The sequence below is a fragment of the Mandrillus leucophaeus genome, unplaced genomic scaffold (assembly GCF_000951045.1).
Source record: "Mandrillus leucophaeus isolate KB7577 unplaced genomic scaffold, Mleu.le_1.0 Scaffold777, whole genome shotgun sequence".
Taxonomy (NCBI): domain Eukaryota; kingdom Metazoa; phylum Chordata; class Mammalia; order Primates; family Cercopithecidae; genus Mandrillus; species Mandrillus leucophaeus.
The window spans coordinates 1,369,819-1,393,056 of record NW_012108441.1 but is presented as its reverse complement, the minus strand read 5'-3'; the positions used below and the strand labels follow the sequence as shown (position 1 = coordinate 1,393,056).

Sequence of the window (23,238 nt, the reverse complement as noted above, 5' to 3'; positions counted from 1 at the left end):
TCTCTACTAAAAATACAAAAATTAGCCGGGCGTGTTGGCAGGCACCTATAACCCCAGCTACTTGGGAGACTGAGGCAGGCAGGAGAATCTCATTTGAACCTGGGAGGCAGAGGTTGCAGTGAGCTGAGATCAGGCCATTGCACTCTAGCCTGGGCAACAAGAGCAAAACCCTGTCTCAAAAAATAAAAAAAGGAGCTGCTCTTGGCTGAGTGCGGTGGCTCACACCTGTGATCCCAGTGCTTTGGGAGGCTGAGACGGGAAGATAGCTTTGAGCCCAGGAGTTCGAGATTAGCATGGGCAACATAACAAGACCCCATCTCTTTTTAGCCGGACATGGTAGTGTATGCCTGTGGTCCCAGCAACATGGGAGGCTGAAGAAGGAGGATCACTTGAACTCGGGAGTTGGAGGCTGCAGCAAGCCATGATGGCACCACTGTACTACAGCCTGGACAGCAAAGGAAGACCCTGTCTCAAAAAAAAAAAAAGAAAAAAGCATCCGGGTGCGGTGGCTCATGCCTGTAATGCCAGCACTTCGGGAGGCCAAGGCAGGCAGATCACTTGAGGTCAGGAGTTCGAGACCAGCCTGGCCAACATGATGAAACCCCGTCTCTACTAAAAACACAAAATATTAGCCGGACATGGTGGCGGGTGCCTGTAATCCCAGCTACTCGGGAGGCTGAGGCAGGAGAATCGCTCAAACACAGGAGGTGGAGGTTGCAGTGAGCCGAGACTGCGCCATTGCACTCTAGCCTGAGCAACAAGATCAAGACTCCGTCTCAAAAAAAAAAAAAACAAAAAAAAAACTACTCTCCAAACAGAACCTGCACCTACCCAATTGTGGTGGGTGCCCCTCCTGGGGCTCCTGCAGTAACGGTGGTGTGGGAATTGAGAATCTTGCAAGTGTTGTGAGGGAGCTGAGACTGTGGCAGGGCCCTGTGCCCAGAGCATGCACAACCCATCCTAATGTCTGCCGGGGAAGGTGGGGGATGTCTGTGCATTGCTTTTCAATCAGGAAGGTAATTTTTGTTCCCCAGGGGACACTCGGCAATGTCTGGAGACGGTTTTGGTTGTCACACTGGGTTAAGGAGGGCTACTGTCATCTAATGGATGGAGAGCAGGGGTACTGCTGAGCATCTCACAGTGCACAGGGTAGCTCCACAGCAGCCAAGACCATCTGGCCTTCAGTGGCAGTGGGGCTGGCAGCCAGAAGCTCTGCGAGTCTGTGGGAAGCCCTAGATACCCCAGTCCTCATTCATTTTCTTCTCACCACATGGGACAGTGTAGCTGGACAGTACACAGGACTGGGGATCATGAGAGGAGACCTCACAGCATAAGGGTCAGGTACAAGGACTTTGCAGTCAGACTGACCTGTATTTCAGTCCCCACCCATCCTAGTGGTGTGACCGAGGGCAAGTTGGGCATAGTAGCATCTGTCTTGATTGACTTTGGAGTTGGACAGGCAATACATGCAAAGTTCTCTATTCCCATGTCACTCAGAGTGAGTGTGCAAAAGATACCATTGTTGGCACCCATCGTCATAACAAGAGTTACTGTGAACATGGATGAGCTCAGCACCTTGTGGCACTGGGCTGTGGTGAGGGACTCAGACAGCTTGATGATTGAGTTTGGGCCTCAGTGAGACGGCAAAGCTATGCGTCTCTTGCTCCTTGGACCATGGTGATCTGTGACGACCCCTGGGGGCTGCCTTCTCCACTGTTGCAGTTCAGGGAGCTAATGCCAAAGGCTACTGTGATGGTGGACTCTGGGGTCCCCCTGGTGAAAAGGAAGGGACCTTGAGCTTTGGAATGCCCTGGGCCAAGTCTTGCCGCCTGCAGGTTTGTTAACCTCATCATGCCTTGTTTTTAGCACAACAAAATGGGATAATACTGACTTTATTATTGATGTACTATTAGGCTCTTGTCAGGTATGTGACACTGCTGCTATTTTACTGTTTCTTCCAGATTTCCGTGAGGGTGGAGGAAATCATATCACATCAGATGCCTCGCAGAGCACCAGGCCCACCGTGAAAGGTACAGCAAATTATACTTCCCTCTTCTTGCCCTGTTGGAAATTCTTTCCTGTGAGATTTTCTCCCCTCTGCCCTCCGCCCCTTCTCCCATAGCCTACAGCCTCCTCTGGGAGTTCCTTGGATTATTTTGTTGCCATGTAGCTTTGCAGTTTCCAGTATGGTAGCCATGGGCCACATGTGGCTGTGGAGTGCTTGAAATGTGGCCAGTCTAGATTGAGATGCCTTGAAGAAGTATAAAATACACACTGGATTTCAAAGACATAGTTCAGAAAGAAAGAGTGCAAGATACCTTGTTGATAATGTAATACGGTTTACATGTTGAAATGATCACTTGGATACATGGAGTAAAATAGAACGTATTATTAAATGTAACTTCACCTGTTTTCTTTTGACATTTTCTTGTGGACCTAGAAAATTGATAGACAGGTGGGTCTCCTTCACAGTTACACACGTCTCTTGCTCAAGAGCAGCCCTGCTTCCTCACTGGCTGCTCAGTCAAATGCCTCCTCCAGTTTAAGCTGTCTATCACGGGGCCACCCATTATGTGTCCATCTCATCTTCTCTGCTTAGTGCCTGTGCAGGCAGCTGGTGTTTCTGTCCTCCCGCCCAGCTTTGCTTATGATGCTAGTCTTGAGTGCAGGCTGCTGAGCTTCTCACCTTTCTTCCCATACACGTAGAACCTGTTCTCCAGAAACATGGGTTACTTACCAGCTGGCAAGGAGCAGAGCTGGGGTTCACATTCATTTCTGTCTTGCTCCAAACCCATGTCCCTAATAGACTACTCTCTCCAATTGCTTTGTGGATGTAAACACATAGTCAGTTCCTAGAGGGCAGGGACCATTTTTCTTTCTTTCATCTCTGCTGTTCAAGGCCTAAAGCTTTTTTGAAAGAATTCAGGCCGGGCGCGGTGGCTCAAGCCTGTAATCCCAGCACTTTGGGAGGCCGAGGCGGGTGGATCACGAGGTCAGGAGATTGAGACCATCCTGGCTAACATGGTGAAACCCCGTCTCTACTAAAAATACAAAAACTAGCCGGGCGTGGTGGCGGGCGCCTGTAGTCCCAGCTACTCGGAGGCTGAGGCAGGAGAATGGCGTGAACCTGGGAGGCGGAACTTGCAGTGAGCCGAGATTGCGCCACTGCACTCCAGCCTGGGTGACACAGCGCGAGACTCCGTCTCAAAAAATAAATAAATAAATAAATAAATAAATAAATAAAAGAAAGAATTCAAATTTCTAGTCTCTTGCCCTTCCACTTTCTGCTATGTGAAGACACAGTGTTCCTCCCCTCTGCCCTCTGAATGATACGGCGACAAGGTGCCATGTTGGAAGGAAGCAGAGAACATCCCTCACCAAATAGTCAATCCTGCTGGTGCCTTAATCGTGAACTTCTCAGCCTGCAGAACTCATGAAGGTCATCGCCCTATGTAGGCTGATTGATCTTGAACTTCCAAGCCTCCAGGACTCAAATCAGTGAATTTAAAAACATTTGACGGAGGACGGGGCCAAGATGGTCAACTAGAAGCCACGGTGTTCAGAGGCTCCCATCAGAAAAATCCATAATAAGCGTGTGAATCCTTCACCAGCAACCAAGGTATCCAGGTTCTCTCATCAAAACTGACTAGAAGGCTGGCGTGACCCACAGAGAGAAGGAAGAACAGTGTGGTGTGGCGGCCCACCTGAGAGCCACACGGGGAAGGGGAACCCCCTCAGCCCAGCCGAGGCAGGCAGTGAGTGAGCGCGCTACCCAGCTCAGGAAACTGCTTTTCCATGGAACTGTGAAACCCATGGATTGGAAGATCCCACTCGTGAACCCATGCCACAGCGTCCCAACCCCGGAACACGCAGATTCTTACAGCCTCTCAGCTGGAATCTGCTTAAGTTTACCGAACTCCTCGGGGAGGGGTGACCAGTACCGGCTGCAGCTGCCTGCTGTCTAAGCCCTTTGAGCTCCTGTGGGGAGTGGTAGCAGGCAGCACTGGTACTGGCAACTGCCTAAGATGCTAAGCTCCCTGGCCGGGGGGAAGGGTGGCACCCATTTCTATAGCCACAGGCTGTGCTTTTCCCCTCCTAGAGCCAGGGAGGCTGGACAACTTGGCCCCAAGACTTGTCCCCACAGCCCAACACACTGACTGTGGCAGTCTGCGGCCAGAGTGCCTCTTCAGGCCCAATCCCTACCCATCCTTCCTTAGTTGGGGTGGGGGGGCTTCCCTGCAGGATCTCCAATAACTCCAGCCAAAGGCTGAGGGACAGAATTCGGATCTCCTGGGCCTCAGCCCGTAGGGGAGGGGTGGCCGCAGTCTCTGCTGACCAGCAGACTTAGCTTTTCCTCCTGGTAGTTCCAAGGAATCTGGACAGCCCAGACGAGTGGGTTTCCCCCAAGCAAAACACACCCTCTCCACCAAGGGGCAGAGTACTCCATGAAACTGGTCCTGCTCCCTTTGCCACCCAACTGGGTGAGACCCTTCAACAGGGCTTGTCAGGTACCCTGTGCAGGAGCAATCCTGCTGGCATCAGGTTAGTGCCCCTTGAGGTCAGAGGTCCCAGAAGAAGGAGTAGACACCCATCTTTGCTGCCCTCCAGCATCCTTGAATGACATCTCCAGGCACGGGAGCAAATCAGATGAATAAGGACTGAAGGTGAACCACTAGCAAACTGCAGCAGCCTTACAGAAGAGGGACTGGACTATTGAAAGAAAAACAAGCAGAAAGTGACAACAGCGTCAACTACAACAATAAAATAAAAGGTCCCCACAAAAATCTCATCCAAGGGTAGTAGCCTCAAAGACTGAAACTAGACAAACTCACGAAGATGAGAAAGAATCAATGAAAAAATGCTGAAAACCCAAAAGACCAGAGTGCCTCTTCTCCTCCAAATGATTGCAACATCTCTCCATCAAGGGCACGGAACTGGACGGAGGATCAGATGGACGAACTGACAGAAGTAGGCTTCAGAAGATGGGTTATAAAAAAACTACAATGAGGTAAAGGAGCATGTTCTAACCCAATGCAAAGAAGCCAAGAACCTCGATGAAAGGTTAGAGGAATTGCTAACTAGAATAACCAGTTTAGAGAGGAACATAAGCAACCTGATGGAGCTGAAAAACAGCACGAGAACTTTGTGAAGCATATACAAGTATCGTGAAGCACAAACAAGTATCAACAGCTGAATCGACCAAGCGGCAGAAAGGATATCAGAGTTTGAAGATCACCTTACTGAAATAAGACATGCAGATAAGAATAGAGAAAAAAGAATGAACAAAGCCTCCAAGAAATATGGGACCTCATAAAAAGACCGAACCCACGATTAAGTGGAGTACCGGAAGGAGATGGGGAGAATGGAAACAAGCTGGAAAACACACTTCAGTATATTATCCAGGAGAACTTCCCTAGACTACCAAGACAGGCCAACCTGCAAATTCAGGAAATACTGAGGACACCATTAAGATACTCTATGAGACGATCAACCCCAAGACACGTAATCATCAGATTCTCCAAGGTCAAAATGAAGGAAAAACTAAGGGCAGACAGAGCGAGAAAGGCTAGGTCACCTACAAAGGGAGGCCCATCAGACTAACAATGGACTTCTCAGCAGAAACTCTATAAGCCAGAAGAGATTGGGGGCCAATATTCAACATTCTTAAAGAAAAGAATTTTCATCCCAGAATTTTATATCCAGCCAAATTAAGCTTCGTAAGCGAAGGAGAAATACAATCCTTTCCAGACAAGCAAATGCTGAGGGATTTCGTTACCACCAGGCCTGCCCTGCAATATCTCCTGAAAGCAGCACTAAATATGGTAAGGAAAAACCGGTACTAGCCACTGCAAAAACACACGAAAATATAAAGACCAATGACACTACAAAGAAACTGCATCAACTAGTGTACAAAATAACCAAATAGCATCATTATGACAGGATCAAATTCACACATAACAATATTAACCTTACATGTAAATGGGCTAAATGCCCCATTAAAAGACAGACTGGCAAATTGGATAAGGAGTCAAGACCCATTGGTATCGTGTATTCAGGAGACCCATCTTACATGCAAAGACACACACAGGCTCAAAATAAAGGGATGGAGGAAAATTTACCAAGCAAATGGAAAGAAAAAAAAAAAAAAAAGCAGGGGTTGCAATCCTAGTCTCTTACAAAACAGACTTTAAATCAATAAAAATAAAAACAGACAAAGAAGGGCATTTACATAATGGTAAAGGGAACAATTCAGCAAGAAGAACTAACTATTCTAAATATATGTATATACCCAATACAGGAGCACCCAGATTCATAAAATAAGTTCTTAGAGACCTGCAAAGAGACTTAGACTCCCACACAATAATAGGGGGAGGCTTTAACACCCCACTGTCAGTATTAGATCAGTGAGACAGAAAATTAACAAGGATATTCAGGACTTGAACTCAGCTCTGGATTAAGTGGACTTAGTAGAAGTCTACAGAATTCTGTACCCCAAATCAACAGAATATACATTCTTCTTGGTGCCACATGGCACTTATTCTAAAATCAGCCACACAATTGGAAATAAAACACTCCTCAGCAAATGCAAAAGAACTGAAATCATGACAGACAGTCTCTCAGACCACAGTGCAATCACAGTAGAACTCAGGATTAAGAAACTCATTCAAAACCACATAATTTTATGGAAGTTGAACAACCTGTTCCTGAATGACTCCTGGGTAAATAATGAAATTAAGGCAGAAATCTAGTAGTTCTTTGAAACCAACGAGGAGAAGGAGACAATGTACCAGAATTTCTGGGACACAGCTAAAGCAGTGTTAAGAGGGAAATTTATAGCACCAAATGCCCACATCAGAAAGCTAGAAAGATCTCAAATCAACACCCTAACATCACAATTAAAACAGCTAGATAGGTTAAGAGCAAACTAATCCAAAAGCTAGCGGAAGGTAAGAAATAACTAAGATCAGAGAAGAATTGAAGGAGATGGAGACATTAAAAAACCCTCCAAAAAATTAACGAATCCAGGAGCTGGTTTTTTGAAAAATTAACAAAGTAGATAGACCACTAGCTAGACTAATAAGAGAGAGAAGAATCAAATAGACACAATAAAAAATGATAAAGGGGATATTACCACTGACCCCACAGAAATATAAACTACCATCAGAGAATACTATAAACACCTCTTGCAAAATAAACTAGAAAATATAGAAGAAATGAATAAATTTCTGCACGCATACACCCTACCAAGACTAAACCAGGAAGAAGTTGAATCCCTGAATAGACCAATAAGCTCTGAAATTGAAGCAGTGATTAATAGCCTACCAACCAAAAAAAGCTCAGGACCAAATGGATTCACAGCTGAATTCTACCAGAAATACAGAGGAGCTGGTACCATTCCTTCAGAAACTATTCCAAACATGTGAAAGGGAGGGAGTCCTCTCTAACTCATTTTATGAAGCCAGCATCATCCCAATACCAAAACCTGAAAGAGACAGCCAATATCATCCTGAATGGGCGAAAGCTGGAAGCATTCCCTTTGAAAACTGGTACAAAACAAGGATGCCCTGTCTCACCACTCCTATTCCACATAGTATTGGAAGTTCTGGCCAGGACAATCAGGCAAGAGAAAGAAATAAAGGGTATTTAAATAGGAAGAGAGGAAGTCAAGTTATCTCTGTTTGCATACGACATGATTTTGTGTTTAGAAAACCCTATCATCTTAGCCCAAAAACTTGTTGAACTGACAGGCAACTTCAGTGAAGTCTCAGGATACAAAATCAGTGTGCAGAAATCACAAGCATTCCTTTACACCAACAGTAGGTAAGCAGAGAGCCAAATCATGAGTGAACTCCCATTCACAATTGCTACAAAGAGAATAAAGTACCTAGGAATACAAGTAACAAGGGATGTGAAGGACCTCTTCAAGGAGAACTACAAATCACTGCTCAAGGAAATAAGAGAGGACACAAACAAACGGAAAAACATTCCATCCTCATGGATACGAAGAATCAATATAATGAAAAGAGCCATATTGCCCAAAGTAATTTATAGATTCAGTGCTGTTCCCATCAAACTACCATTGACATTCTTCACAGAATTAGAAAAACCTGTTTTAAATTTCATATGGAATCAAAGAAGACCCCGTGTAGCCAAGACAATCCTAAGCAAAAAGAACAAAGCTGGAGGCATCACGCTACCTGACTTCAAACTACTTCAAGGTTACAGTAACCAAAACGGCATGGTACGGGTACCAAAACAGGCATATAGACCAGTGGACCGAAACAGAGACCTCAGAAATAACACCACACATCTGCAACCCATCTGATCTTCGACAAATCTGCCAAAAACAAGTAATGGGGAAAGGATCTCCTTATTCAGTAAATGTTGCTGGGAAAACTGGCTAGCCATATGCTGAAAACTGAAACTGGACCCCTTCCTTACACCTTATACAAAAATTAACTCAAGATAGATTAAAGACTTAAATGTAAAGCCCAAAACCATAAAAACCCTGGGAGATAACCTAAGCAATACCATTCATGACATAGGCATGGGCAAAGACTTCATGACTAAAACACCAAAAGCAATTGCAACAAAAGCCAAAATTGACAAATGGGATCTAATTCAACTAAAGAGCTTCTGCACCGCAAAAGAAATCATCAGAGTGAACAAGCAACCTACAGAGTGAGAGAAGACCATCTCACTCCAGTCAGAATGGCGATTATTGAAAAGTCAGGAAACAATAGATGCTGGCGAGGCTGTGGGGAAATAACACTTTTACACTGTTGGTGGGAACGTAAATTAGTTCACCAGTTGTGGAAGACAGTATAGTGATTCCTCAAGGATCTAGAACCAGAAATACCATTTGACCCAGCAATCCCATTACTGGGTATATACCCAAAGGAATATAAATCATTCTACTATAAAGATGCATGCACGCGTATGTTTCTTACAGCACTATTTACAATAGCAAAGACATGGAACCAACCCAAATGCCCATCACTGATAGACTGGATAAAGAAAATGTGGCACATGTACACCATGGAATACTATGCAGCCATAAAAAGGAATGAGACCATATCCATTGCAGGGACGTGGATGAAGCCGGAAGCCATCATCCTCAGCAGACTAGCACAGGAATAAAAAACCAAACACCACATGTTCTCACTCATAAGTGGGAGTTGAGCATTGAGAACACATGGACACAGAGAAGGGAGCAACACACACCAGGGCCTGTTCGGGAGTGGGGATGAGGGGAGGGAACTTAGAGGACGGGTGAATAGGTGCAGCAAACCACCATGACAGACATATACCTATGTAACTAACCTGCACATTCTGCACTACTAAAAAAATTTCTAGTAGATTACCTAAAAGAACCCTTGGATGAAGTCAGACACATGGGTAGTACAAGACCCCAGATGGCATCATTTTATATGTATAGGATCACTTTTTTTTTTTTTTTTTTTGAGACAGGGTCTCACTCTGTCACCCAGGCTGGAGTGTAGTTACGTGATCATGGCTCACTGCAGCCTTGATCTCTTGGGCTCAAGTGATCCTCTTGCCTCAGCCTCCCGAGTAGCTGGGACTACAGGCACACACTACCACACCCGGCTAATTTTTGTCTTTTTTGTAGAGATGGGGTTTTACCATGTTGCCCAGGCTGGTCTCAAACTCCTGGGCTCACGCAGTTGGCCCACCTCGGCCTTTCAAGGTGCTGGGTTTACAGGTATGAGCCACCGTGCCTGGCCTAGAATTGCTTTTAGTGGATGATTTTTTGCTGTCACCGTTATGGCGTGCATTTTCTGAGTTACTAGAGATGGCCCTGCATGCTGTGAGGCTGTGTTGACTGTGCTGTTGCTGTGTGTGTGGAGGGCAGGAAAGTGCTGTCCTTGCTGTAAGTTGTGTTATTAATGGTATGGACCCTGTGAGTTTCTTCTAGAGAGCTACACCCTCACTTCTGTGTCAGCAAATGAACGCCCGGGAACTGACAGCGTTCCCTCTAGCTTTAATTGCGGTGTAATCACCACACCCTGACATTCTCCTGTTTCACCTTTGGCAATATCTAGAGAGTTTGGTTATCACAGCTTACGGGGTGGGGGTGCTACTGGCATTGGGTGGGTAGAGGCCAGGGGTGCTGCTGGGCATCCTACACTGCCCAGGACAGGCCCCCAAATTATCTAGCCGTACATGTCTACAGTGCCACAGGTAAGAAACCCTGGACTGGAGGGTAGACAGATTTGACTGGAGTGGAGAAATTGTATCCTGGGGTAAGTGGGATTTGAATTGCAGTTAGTGCAGAGCTTGTGTGTGTGGAACTCCTTGGACACTGGAGTAATCGAAGAAATTGGGTGGGGAGGAGGGAGCTTTTTCTTTAGGTCCTGGAAATCATTATAAACCTTTGAACAGGTGCTTTAGAAAGACACAACTGGCATCTGTGTGAAGGATGGATTACAACAGGCACCAGCAGACTGTGGCCGACAGGGCCGTGTCCAGACTTGGCACACAACCATGCCCATTCATTCATGGGTTGTCTGACTGCTGTGATGGTTAACTTCATCTGTCAACTTGGCTAGGCCACAGTTTTCAGATATTTGGTCAGGTACTTGGGAATGTTGTGAAGGTATTTTTTAGATGAAATAAACACATCAGTAGACTTTGATTAAGGCAGATGACCTCCATAATGTGATGGACCTCATCCAATCAGTTGAAGGCCTTAAGAAAAAGACTGAGGTCCACCAAAGAGGAGGGAATTCTACCAGTATCCTGCCTTTGGATTTGAGACTGTGACATCTGCGCTTCCCTGTGTCTCTGGCCTGCTCTGGAAAGTTTGGACTTGCCAGCCTCCACAATTGTGTGCGCCAATTCCTTAGAATCTGTCCATCTGTCCGTCCATCCATCCATGCACACACACACGAGCAAACCCTATTGGCACTGTTTCTTTGGACAGCCCTGACTAACATCACTGCTTTCTTGCCACAGCAGCCAAGTTAAGTATATATTTGTTGTAAGTACAGGGATCGTGTGGCCCACAAAGTAGAAAATATTTACTCTCTGGCCCTTTACAGAAAAAAGGCCAAGCATTGGATTTGATAAGTGAAGTCCTTCCATGGAACTGAGAAGTGCTGAGTCAGTACTCATTGGAGTTAAAACAGAGAAACTGAAAGCAAGAGGGCTCAGGATGGTCTTTCATTCTTTTCTCCTCTGCACATTCGAACCCACTGGCATGCAGGAAATTTAATCTCTCTAATCCAGAATGTGTTTTAGGGAATGGCTTGCCTGGCTTGTGGGTTGAAATGTTCTCTCCTCATGTGTCTCCTGCAATATCATCTCACCTGATGACAAGAAGTGGAAGCCATGTGACCACCTGAGACGCAAGCTAATTAGGGTTTATTAGAAAGACAACCTCGACCCCTGTGGGATGTGCTGTGGGTGAAGATAAGACACCAGTATTCTATGATTCCAAATAGGTGGTTTTAAAATTTCTACCCCGGGAGGATGGATTGGCATTTGTCTTCCAAACATAGGTTAAATAACGTTTTATTTCTGACCGTTTTGTACACATTTTAATCATTTTCCAGCTCACAATTACAGTTGGTACTTCTCAATTCTCAGTGAATTGTGTAGTGAAATTGTTTGCAACATCATACTTTGGAAATGACATTGGCAATTAAAGTTTTGGTCCAAGTTTAATAATGAAGACTATTTGAAAGGCCAAAACTTATGGATGCTTTTGAGATGAAATAGACATTTGAGAAGCAAATGAGAGTAGGTTGTCTACTTCTTAACATTATCTGGTTGGTTTTTTTTTGTTTTTCTTTTTGACAGGGTCTTGCTCTGTTTCCTGGGCTGGTGTGCAGTGGTGCCATCTCAGGTCACTGCAGCCTCAACCTCTGGGGCTCAAGTGATTCTCCCACCTCAGCCTCCCAAGTAGTTGGGATTACAGACACATGCCACCTCGCCCAGCTAGTTTTTAAAATTTTTTTGTAGTGATGGGATCTCCCTATGTTGCCCAGGCTGGTCTTGAACTCCTGGTCTCAAGTGATCCTCCTGCCTCAGCCTCTCAAAGTGTTGGGATTACAGACATGAGCCGCCTTGGATTACAGGCGTGAGCCACCACGCCTGGCCTTAACATTATCTTGATGCCAGTGAAATCGTTGATGTGTGCCAGGGGGTTCCTTTTTCTCAATGGAAGCTCACTGTTTTGGGTATCCATGACTTCATCATAGGTACGAAGAGAAAGTTTGAAATGCCCACCAGCTGTCTGTGTTAGCACCTACATTTGTGTTACTCATGACCAATGTAGCTTTGGAGTTTATGACACGTAGCGCACCCCCGAGCTTAACTATCTGGTTGCTAATGTCTTTGGACATCACCGTATTTGTTATGTCAGGGTTCCTTTTACAAATTGCTCTTGTGGGCTTTCAGGCTTTCTCTGTGTAAGTTTTTTTTTTTTTTTTTCTTTTTTTTGGAGATGGAGTCTCTGTTGCCCAGGCTGGAATACGGTGGCGCCACCTTGGCTCACTGCAACCTTCGCCTCCCGGGTTCAAATGTTTCTCCTGCCTCAGTGTCCCTAGTAGCTGGGACTACAGGCATGCGTCACCACGCCTGGCTAATTTTTTGTAGTTTTAGTAGAGATAGGGTTTCACCATGTTGGCCAGGCTGGTCTCAAATTCCTGACCTCAGGTGATCCTCCCGCCTCAGCCTCCCAAAGTGCTGGGATTACAGGCATGAGCCACCGCACCCAGCCAGTGTAAGTCTTTTGAAACACAGACACCTGGTACCTCTCCCGTGAGTCTTTCAGGGAAAAGATTGAGTTCCATGTCAGGCTGGAGTTTCTGTTCAAGCGACTAGACTGCTTCCTAGCCCCCTTTATTTGAAAAACCAGTGTGGTCTTCACTTTTCCTTTGAGCCTACAACCACAGGGTACCGTGTTCATGTGTTTCCAGGACCTTGTGCGGCTCCTTTGCTTTGCTTATTCCGAGAACCAAGCCTTGGGACTGTGCATTTTGAATACAAACGAAGGCCCCTGGAGGAAGTCCCCAGAGTCTCAGCACAGTTGAGGAAACGAACAAAGCATGGTACACGTGCAGGAAGATCCCTCATTAATTCCTATGATGACCTCTCTGCTTTTTTATTTTTTAAGTTAAAAGGAGTCAACGCTTTGGGTTTTGTTAGACTGGACAAGGTAGCAAGTCATATTAAACTAACCCAGTTTGTTGCTTGAGTTTTCATTGAACTTAGAGTCTACTGCGAGTACAGTGAAGCAGAAATTCCCCTCACTAGGTGGCCTGATGGTGCACTCCAGTGGGTGGTGCAGAAGGTTTGAAGGGATCTGCTTCCCGACTGGGTCAAGTTAACCTCTTTCTGCCTTAGTTACCTCTTTGCACGTCCTAAAAGCACCTGCTTCTCAGATCCTTGGGAGGATTCACTGAATTCGTCCACTTGGAATCCACATGGAAGGCTGCCTGGCATGTAGGAGGTACCCAGTAAATTTTAGACTGCTGTTATTTTTGCCAGTTGGATTCAACAGATGTTTGTTCCCTGGACTAGTGTTTCTCACCTGGGGGTGATCTGCATCTAGGGGACATTTGGCAAAGTCTGGAGACATTTTGGGGTGTCACAACTTGGGGAGGGAGTGTTACTGGCATCCAGTGAATAGAAACCAGGTGTATTAGTTTTCTGTTGCTGTAAAGGAATACTTGAGACTAGGTAATTTAGAGGTTTATTTGGCACACAGTTCTACAGGCTGTACAAGCATGGTGCCAGCATCTGCTTGGTTTCTTGGGAGGCCTCGGAGCTTTTGCTCATAGTGGAAGGCAAAGGGAGAGCAGGTGTCTCACATGGCAAGAGAGGGAGCAAGAGACAGAGGGAGGGCTAGGCTCTTTTAAACAACCAGCTCTTGCATGAACTGAGGGAACTCATTCAGTACCAGGGGGAGGGCACCAAGCCATGGTTCCTCCATGAACCAAATACCTCCCACCAAGGCCCCACCTCCAGCAGTGAGGATTACTCCACAACATTTCAGCATGAGATTTGGAAACGACAGACATCCAAACTATGTCACCAAAGATGCTGCTAAGCATCCTACAGTGCACAGAGCAGCCCCCATAACAGGGTTACCTGGCCCCAGAGTGTCAGTAGTGTTCAAGTTAGGCTACACTGTAGTTCACTTGCTTGTTGTGTGTAGGAGGACCAGAGGCCAGTTACCTGGTAACGACAACAACAGCAACAACAACAACAAAAACCCCTCAAACCCGAAACAAAAAAACCCCACATGACACTGTGACATTTTTTTTTAATTTGCAGATTTAGTCTTAATCCAATAGAAGACCTTTATTTCCTTGCTAGTTATACAGAGGCTTTTCCGGGTTCATTGCCTGTATTTGTTGCAATTAGTTTTTATTGACCTTTCTAGGGTTCATGTATGTCCCTTGGGTTTGCCATGTTTTGTTCTCCAAAGCCCCAGGAGGATTTCCCTGTAACAGAGACTGTGTTAGATTTTTAACATTTTGTTTTAAATGATTTCTTTTGATTAATTACAGACTCACACTGCGTTGCAAACACAGTGCTGTCAGATCCCAGTACTGTGTCCTTTACTGGCTTTCCCCAAGGGTAGTGGCATCTCACAGGATCATAGAGCAGGAAAACCCGGGAAATCCACGTTGGTGCAACACAGTTACCTAGCCTTGGAGCCCTTACTTGAATTTCACCCTTTTTGCGTGTACTCATTTGTGAATTGCATGTTAAAGATGAGAGTCAGTAATATATTTCCAAATGTCAACAGAACATAAATTGAGCAGAAGAGTTTATAATGAGATGGAGGACTGAGCAGAAGAGCTCATAGCAGGCCAGGGCTAACAACCTGGTGAGGAGCTCCTTGACTTCATTTTGGAGGCCGAGGTGGGAGCGTTGGTGACAGCCCCCAGGAAGGCAGATGTTATCGGGGGTTAAAATGAGATGTGTGTACTGCTCATGTGCGTATGGGGTGTGCCCCTTTTGTTTTTGATGCTGAAATGAGACAAATCATTTCCCTTTCAAGCTCCAGGCAGACTGATAGAGGGGGGAAACAACACCCAACTTACTGCAACCTGAAATCCTTTGCCTTGGATCCTCTTACTTACTAAGTTCCTATAGTCCTTATTTTGTAAACTGGTAAAACAACTTTTCTCCCTCAAGTGATGATGATCTTGTGTTTTATATTAATTAACCCCATATAGACCTCCCTTTGGAATTCCTTCTTCTAATCTGCTTGGCCTGTTTGCCAGTTAGTCGCCTTGCTAGGAGAATCAAAATGTAAACTTATAATAGACACGAACCAAACATCATCAGCACAGGATGTGGCAGAATGATTTTTCTTTCCCACCACTTGCTGAGAAGGTGATGAGATTGGAAATGGTGAACAGCCCAGAGTTCTGTAACTCTGAGTATAGAGGAGGAGATGGCAGCCCTTGACCTCAGTAGCAGAGGCACATCATCGAACATCCCTGTCCAGGAATCTGGACATGCACTGGTCAAGAATTCAGCGCAGTTGCCTTTGGTCTGGGGATTGGGAAGCTCTTTTTGTAAGTGAGTCACGGAGTGAAATTGCAGAAGCCTGTGTGACTTGTAGAAACTGAAGCCAGGCTCGTTTACTGCCTTGCACAATGAAGATATGATAAGACTGGGAACTTATTTGTGAGTGTCGTCGATGCCAAGGAACCTGTCCGACATTTATAGAGGCGTTTGGGCGAAATGAAAAAAGGTTTGATCTGTCTGTGGAGACAGAAAGTAGATGAGTGGTTGCCTATGACTGGGGCTTTAGGCGGATAAGAGGTTGTCACTGCTAAAGGGTACAGGGTTAATGGAAATTCTTGAAATTCATTGTGCTGATGGTGGCTGCACAACTCTGCAGGTACTAAAAGTTGTTGAGTTGTACTAGAAATGGGTGCACTGTATGGCATGTGGTTTATATCTCAATAAACCTGTCAAAAAAGGGTTCAGGACCACTGTTTTTGTACATGTCCTCAAAATACTTCCTGTAATCTAGTGTGGTCACAGCTGGTTCATGTGCACAGACATAGTGTCAGTGTCATTGTGGAGATAGCAGTTTCAGATTGACTGGTTCCAGAAAATGTGTCCCTGCCTGTTATCTCCGCATTGCCACAATTAGGAACCAAGGGTCCATAACAAGCAGTGAAACCATGGTTGATGTCGGAGGAAGTGGGGCGGTGTCATCTCTTTTGTATTTTTCTCTTTTCTCTCCCCCGCCGCCTTTGCCCGCTTCCTTCTCCAAAATAAAACAAAAGAGAGAAAGCAAGAGATAAGTGGCTGAGCTGAATGTGTTCCAGCCCTTTAGAAGAGGGGAGTACACATACCAGAGGGACGATCAGCGAAAATGCAGCCTTTCTCAAGGGCCAGCATGGATAGAGATAAAGAGAGAGCCACAGGCACACTGGCCAAGCATCAGCTCCTAAAGCATCCATCTCACTATTCAGGGTGGGGAAATATTTGATACCTCAAGTCCTCTTTATCATCGCTGATGAAACTGACATAGGTGATTTCCTTTAGGAGCATTTAGGGAGAATGCAAGGGAAATTGACAACACACTTGGTGCAATTGGGTAACCAATCTTTGTGTTGCCCTCCAATGACTCTTGCTTGGAAATGATTGGAAGCCCATCGTTTTAAATCTTTGGAATGACTGTCCCCTTCATAAAACATGATGTAACAAAATGAAAAGCATGCTTCTGGTGAAAAGTGTTTTTCAAAAAAGCTTATGACATTGAGGAGGTCATTTCATATTTCCTGATATACAGCAATTTTGCTGTGAGCTTTGTAGAATTGGCCTGGTGCTTAGTTCAAATAAGAAAGGAATTACTGAAATTGCACATTAAGTTAAAAAACCATCAGGGTTTTGGGTCCTGAGACATGTTATCTAAACATCTGTCTTGCTATTTTGGTACAGAACAAAGTAGGAATTGTAAAACATCTTCGTTATAAACTGAGTACTACACAGTCTCTGGGAGAGCAGAAGAAACATGGTAGGAAGGAACCACCCAGGGTGGGTAATGACAGAGTAGAGATAGATAGGGCCAGAGACAAGGCCAGGAAAGGCGAGAGGAAGAGCCTGCAGGAACGAGTTTCTTGCAGGTTTGAGAGCTGGACCTGCCAAGAGGGTAAGGCCGATATCTGTGTGTGTTCTTTGAGGAAACCCGAGTAGCCTGCCCTGTCTTTGACCCTCTGCTCTTTGAACTGTGGATTCCTTCCCATGCACCTGTGCGTTCTCAGTGCTGTGGTCAGATCCCCAAACAGACACCAAACCCTGACCTCCGAGGCCCAGGCGGAGATGTAACCCAGCCCCAAGGGGAGATAAAGACAGAAAGAATCAGTATTATAGCAGGGACCTTTTTCAGGAATCTGCCTTCTGCAGGGCAGTGCCATATGTGCATTTGAGCTAGCATAGCAAATCCACATCACTAGAAAGACTCTTCCCATTTCACAACTTGGGAAACTAAGGCCAGGGCAGTGACAAGTGCCAGGTCCCCAAACTGAACTGCAGATCTGCGTGCTGAATGGTGGCAGGTGGGCTAGTGTGATTTTAAAACCATGTGCTTTTCAGGGCACCCTGGTGCTTCTCCAAATGCCAGAAGGGTTTCTCCAGTAATTCATAGCACTCTTCATTCAGGATTCTGCAGTACAGTGCCTTGGGGAGTGCATGAGTGGATGGTTCTGTGGGTAGAAGCCACGAGCTGAAGATAGTTTTACATGTTTAAAGAGGAAAGAGACTGGGAGTGGTGGCTCATGCCTGTAATCCCAACACTTTGGGAGGCTGAAGTGGGAGGATTACTTGAGCCCAAGGAGTTCAAGACCAGCCTAGGCAACATAGCAAGACCTTTCTCTAAGAATAGAATAGAATAGACCAGACCAGACCAGACCAGGCATGGTGGCAGTGCTCCTGTAGCCCCAGCTATGCGGGAGGATTGCTTGAGCCCAGGAGTTTGAGGCTGCAGTGAGCCATGTTTGTGCTGCTGCACTCCAGCCTGGGCAACAGAGCCAGATCCTGTCTCAAAAGAAAAAAAAAAAAAAAAAGAGCAGTACCTTGTTGATACATGGAAATGGTGTGACATTCAGATAAAGTTTTACTGGAGCTCCGCCATGCCCATTCATGGACATATTTTCTATGGTTGCTTTTTCACTACAAGCGGTGTTGCAACCATGGCAACAGATACTGTCTGTCTAGCGAAGCCTAAGATATTTGCTCTCTGGTCCTCTGCAGAACTAGCATGTAGTTCTGAGTGCTTGAAGGCACGTACCACCTCGGTGGTGTGACTTGGCCTTTCACCTGTCCTGATCCCTTCTTCATTTCCACCCTATTCTCATCTCGCCTTGCTTGCAGAAGCCTGGTATTTTACAATTCGAGAGTCATTTACTTGATGTGAAGTCTCTTCCCAGTTAAAGTGCCAGTAGTCCTGGGAGAGGTAATACATTAAACCTTATCAGTTATTTATACCTCAGGATTGGAAGGGATTGTTGCTGGCTTTGTCCTGTAACAGCTGCGACCAGAAGACAGAGCCCAAGGACTATTGCATGAAATGAGGGAGGTGTGGATCACCTCTGTGCAGGGCATGAGAAGAGAGGAGGCTGGGTCATCTGAAAGATTACCTTTGTTCATGGCCTTTTTCTGCATCCTCCTCAGTCACCTGGAAATCGGGATTGTTGGTGACAATCTTTTGGGAATTGGTATTAGCTTCTGAGAGCCACTTAGCCTGAAGACCCTCCTTACCCCGTTATCATAGAACCAGAGTGGTGGCCACGTGCGCAGACTGTCCGTGCTGACATGTAAGGCAGGGCCCATAGGTAGGAGGTGGTGGAGCTGGGATTTTACGTGGACAGCCTTCTGCTCCCCTGGTGCTTAGCTACATTCTAGTGTCTTCTGTGCAATGCCAGCTTAGCATACATATGAAGGGTACTGACCCATTTCCTGCTTTTGCATTCACTGTTTTAGATGGTTGTGTCTCCTTGAGCCTGGGCTAGGGAGATAACACGTGGAGGAGATGCCGCGTGATTTCTGTCTTGTCCATGGTACGTGGAACACGTTGCCCTCAGTAACATTATGGTTGAGACACGGAATGCCACAATGTACAGTTGCCACCATATGGTATACTACATATATATATACATACACACACACGTATTCTTATGATTTCATTTTAATTTTTTTAGAGACAGAGTCTTGCTCTGGTGCCTAGGCGGGAGTACAGTGGTGCAATCATAGTTCACTGCAGCCTCGAAGTCCTGGGCTTGGCGATCCTCCCACTGCATTGTCCCAAAGTGCTTGGATTACAGGTGTAAGCCACTGGGCCTGGCCTACTTGTATATTTTTCATGGCAAATGTGCATTTCACTTATGTTGTGGGCTTTAAAAAGCCTTTCTAGGCTAGTTGGGAATTTGACCCTATTTTTTACAGCATAGTTTCTAGGAGAAAAACATTTCTAAGGAAGTAACAAAAGACTTGGGCTGTATCCCATTTGTAATCTAGAGACCACTCGCATTTCAAAATTTCTTCTCTCAACATGTTTTCTTTTTGAGACATGAAGTAGGCAGGCAGGATCTTTTTTACAGTGGCTCTGGTGTCTTTGGGAAGCGGCTTCCTTGGTTTGCCTTTCCGCGTTTTCTTTGTTGACTTCTCCAGGCATTCAGCTGCAGGCATGTACCTCTGCTGCTGGGGGAGTGGCAAGCAGAGGGGGTTGGAGGAACGGGGATAAAAATTAGCTAGAATTCAAAAGCAGCCGTGACAGCCCAGATGATTTTTCATGCTAACCTACTTTAAAAGCTGCCAGAATAATTGTGGAGTGGGAAATCTCTCATTTCTCCCGTCCTACTCTGACAAGATCTAAAAATAACTTTGAGGAGATGGGCATGTGGCCCTTTGATCTCCTTGGCCTGGAGTGTTTCTTGGTAGGAGCAGAGCTTACAGGAAGGTGTTCTTCAGTGAGTGTTCTGGAGTTGTGGGTGGGGCTGATTACTGTAATCTTCCTTCACCATTGAACGATTTCGTCTGCCCCTGGTTTCCATTACTTGCTGCTCTAAATATTCCTCTCCCCGCACCTTCCTTTTATGTAGCCACAAACTGGAATATGTGCATGGAAAACCCAAAGGAGGCAAATCACACTTACATTCTAGAACTTCGGTGCTGGATTTAGCGGTTGTTTACCAAGCACCTCCTCTACCAGAATAAGTAGCACAGATCTTTGACCCCCCCCTGCTCCCCCGCAGGGACTGTGGTCTAGTTGGAAGACACAAGGCAGAGGTGTAAAAAGGGAGCTCTGGAGATAGGAATTTGAAATGGGGCTGAGAGCTGATGAGATGGCCAGGGGCTAGAGGCCAGGGAGATGGGAGGAGGAGTTCTTGGAAGGGTGTGCCCCTAAGAGATCCTGAAGAGTGAGCAGAGATTGACAGGAGAGGCGAGGGGAGACCTAGTTATCAGGGCTGCAGAGGTGTCCTTGGCACATAGAGGCCATAGTATCCACGCTGGCTTCCAGGGTAGGGGCAGTGCATCTGCAGCTGGCTGAAGATGGAATAAATGGGATAGTGGCTAAAAAGATGGTGGTATTGGGGATACACCTCTCCTTGGAGTGGTCCTCCTTGCAGATAAGGGGAGACGTAGAACAGCACTTGACAGGGAAGCTGGTGTGGGGGAAGAATTTTTTTACACTAGGGGAGACTTGTGGTTGAGTTAAACAGGTTCTAGAGGGCCAGGCGTGGTGGCTCATGCCTGTAATCCCAGCACTTTGGGAGGCCAAGTTAGGAGGATTGCTCGAGCCCAGGAGTCGGAGACCAGCCTGGGTAGCAGCAGCATAGAGAGACCCTGTTTTTACACAAACTACAAAAATTAGCTGGACATGGTAGCACGCACCTGTAATCCCGGCTACTCGGGAGGCTGAGGTGGGAGGATTACTTGACCCCAGGAGCTGGAGGATGCAGTGAGCTGCAGTTGTGCCACTGCGCACCAGCCTGGGTGATGGAGGGAGACCCTGTTTCTAAGGGGAACAAAAATGAAGTTCAAGAGATAAAGAATGAGGGGAGGGGGCGTATTTTTTGCAGGAGGGAAATTTTGAGGGTTTAACCTTGGAAAAGGAGCAGAACAGATGGGAAGGTCGTAAACGTGGAACCTTTGGAAGCAGAAAGGAAGATGATTTCTCTTAAAAGTTTTGCCTAGAGGTGACTAATGTGAAGGTCTTGGTGTTCTAAGGGAGCAGGGAAAGCCAGAGGCGGTGGGTCTGATGGATGCAAGAACTGACCCAGGCTTTCAGATTGTACATTGGGGAGCAGAGAGTGCGTGTTTGGGGGTGGGGAGACTGCTGGCCAGGGCCAACCTCTCTCCTCCCATGACCCCTGCCTAGAATCAGAGTAGCCTCATTTAGTGTACTTGAGTCAAGGCCTTCTGTTTAAGAACTTATTTGAACTCATTACAGTCATCGCTTGGTATCCTTGGCGGATTGGTTCCAGGACCTCCTGCGGATACCCAAATGCGTGCACACTCAAATCCTGCAGTCCACTCTACAAAACCTGCTGATACGAAAAGTCAGCCCTCTGTGTCTGTGGGTTTTGCATCCCCAGATACTGTATTTTCCATCTGCATTTGGTTGTGAATGCAGAACCTGCCCATAAGGACGGCCGATTGTATTTATTGAAAAAAATCCATGTTGTTCAAGGGTCAGTTATAGTTTGAACTACCAAAAGCAAGCAACCAAAAACCCTGAAAACCAAAGCTGTAATTGGTTAAGTCAGAGCAGACTAAAAAGGACTACATGCCCAGTGGAACTTTCTGTATAGTCTGGTAGCCATATCTGGCTATGAAGCCCCTGAAATGTGGCTCATGTAACAGAGGAATTGAATTTTCAATGTTATTCCTTTTAAATGTATATTTTTGTCTTTCTTCTTTTCTTTTTTTTTCTCCCCCCCACGAGATGGCGTCTCGCTTTGTCGCCCAGGCTGAAGTGCAGGGTCGCGATCACGGCTCACTGCAGCCTTGACATCTTGGGCTCAAGTGATCCTCCCACTTCAGCGTCCCAAGTAGCTGGGGCCACAGGAGTGAGCTACCTTGCCCAGCTAATTTTTTAACTTTTGTAGAGATGGAGTCTCACCATGTTGCCCAGGCTGGTCTCAAACTCTTAGTCTCAAGCAGTGCTTCCACCTTGGCCTCCCAAAGTGCTGGGATTACAGGTGTTGAGCCACAGCACCCAGCCTAAATATGTATTTCAATAGCTCCATATGGGGAGATGTCTTGGACAGAGCAGGTTAGGCCATGAGACTGTCTGGTCCCTGAGTGAGAAGTAAGGATGAGGGCTCGCAGATGATCCCAGTGGGCTGGTTCCGGAAGCGAAACCTGCAGGCCCCCTGGCTTGGGGAAGGCTGACCGTAGCAGGTGGGAGGAGTTCTCTGAAGACCAGGGCTGAGCACTGGCGGAGGAGAACAGGGCCGGTGCTCACGTATCCCACACCCCAGAACTTGGTGTGCTGGATTCCAGCCCTGTGTGTTTCTCATTATAACTATGTAAACGCCAGCGGGGTTGGGACTGTGTGGTTTTTCTTCTTGTTTGGATGCTCTAGAGATCTTCGTTAATTAGTGAAGGAAAGCCGGCTCTAAGGAGAAGCAGTGGTAGTGGAGTTCATTGTCCCCACTTCTCTGCAGCAGAAATGCCTTGTCCCTCCTGCCTCGGTCGAACTCACTTTCTCAGGCTCCCACCTTTGAATGGAGGCTCTTACCAGGCTCTCCATCCCCAGCGGCTCTGTTGACATGTCCCCTTGGGAAAGGAAAAGACCATCTGAAAGTTTCCATCTGTGCACAAGGTTTTCTGAACATGTTGACAACGTGGGTTTAATATTGTGAGGTCAGCAAGAGTGCTTGTGGTTTGGGATTTAGTAAAAACTGTAGGCTTTGTATGGGAAGAAAATCTCTCTCACCTCTGTCTTCTATTCTTCAGTCTCTACACACTCTCCACTTGTCTTTAGCGCTAAAAACACAAACAAAGCATTATGTTTAAAAAAAAAAGCCCAAACCCCCAAGTCCAGTAGCTGATTGCCCTGCTTTGACTTTTCTCCCTCGTCACCATTCTTCAAAGAAAGACTCCACTCCTTTCAGCTGTCACCCTTTCGCCCTTCACTGCATGCCGTCTGGCCTCTGCCCCCACTTGAAAGAAGCACTCTTCCCAGGGCACCTGGGAACTCGGAACTGTGAACCCCCAGAGTCTGCCCAGCCC

At 46.3% G+C, this 23,238-nt stretch overlaps 1 protein-coding gene across 3 annotated transcripts in view; it reads left to right on the top strand.

Annotated features, from left to right (window-relative positions):
• TBL1X (transducin (beta)-like 1X-linked) overlaps window positions 1-23,238 on the top strand; it is a 263,162-nt gene that overhangs the window by 37,382 nt on the left and 202,542 nt on the right. For all 3 annotated transcript variants that reach the window (XM_011966838.1, XM_011966837.1, XM_011966839.1), the window contains exon 2: window positions 1,962-2,030. The gene's annotated coding sequence lies outside the window, so the exon portion shown is untranslated. The remainder of the gene's footprint in view (window positions 1-1,961; window positions 2,031-23,238) is intronic.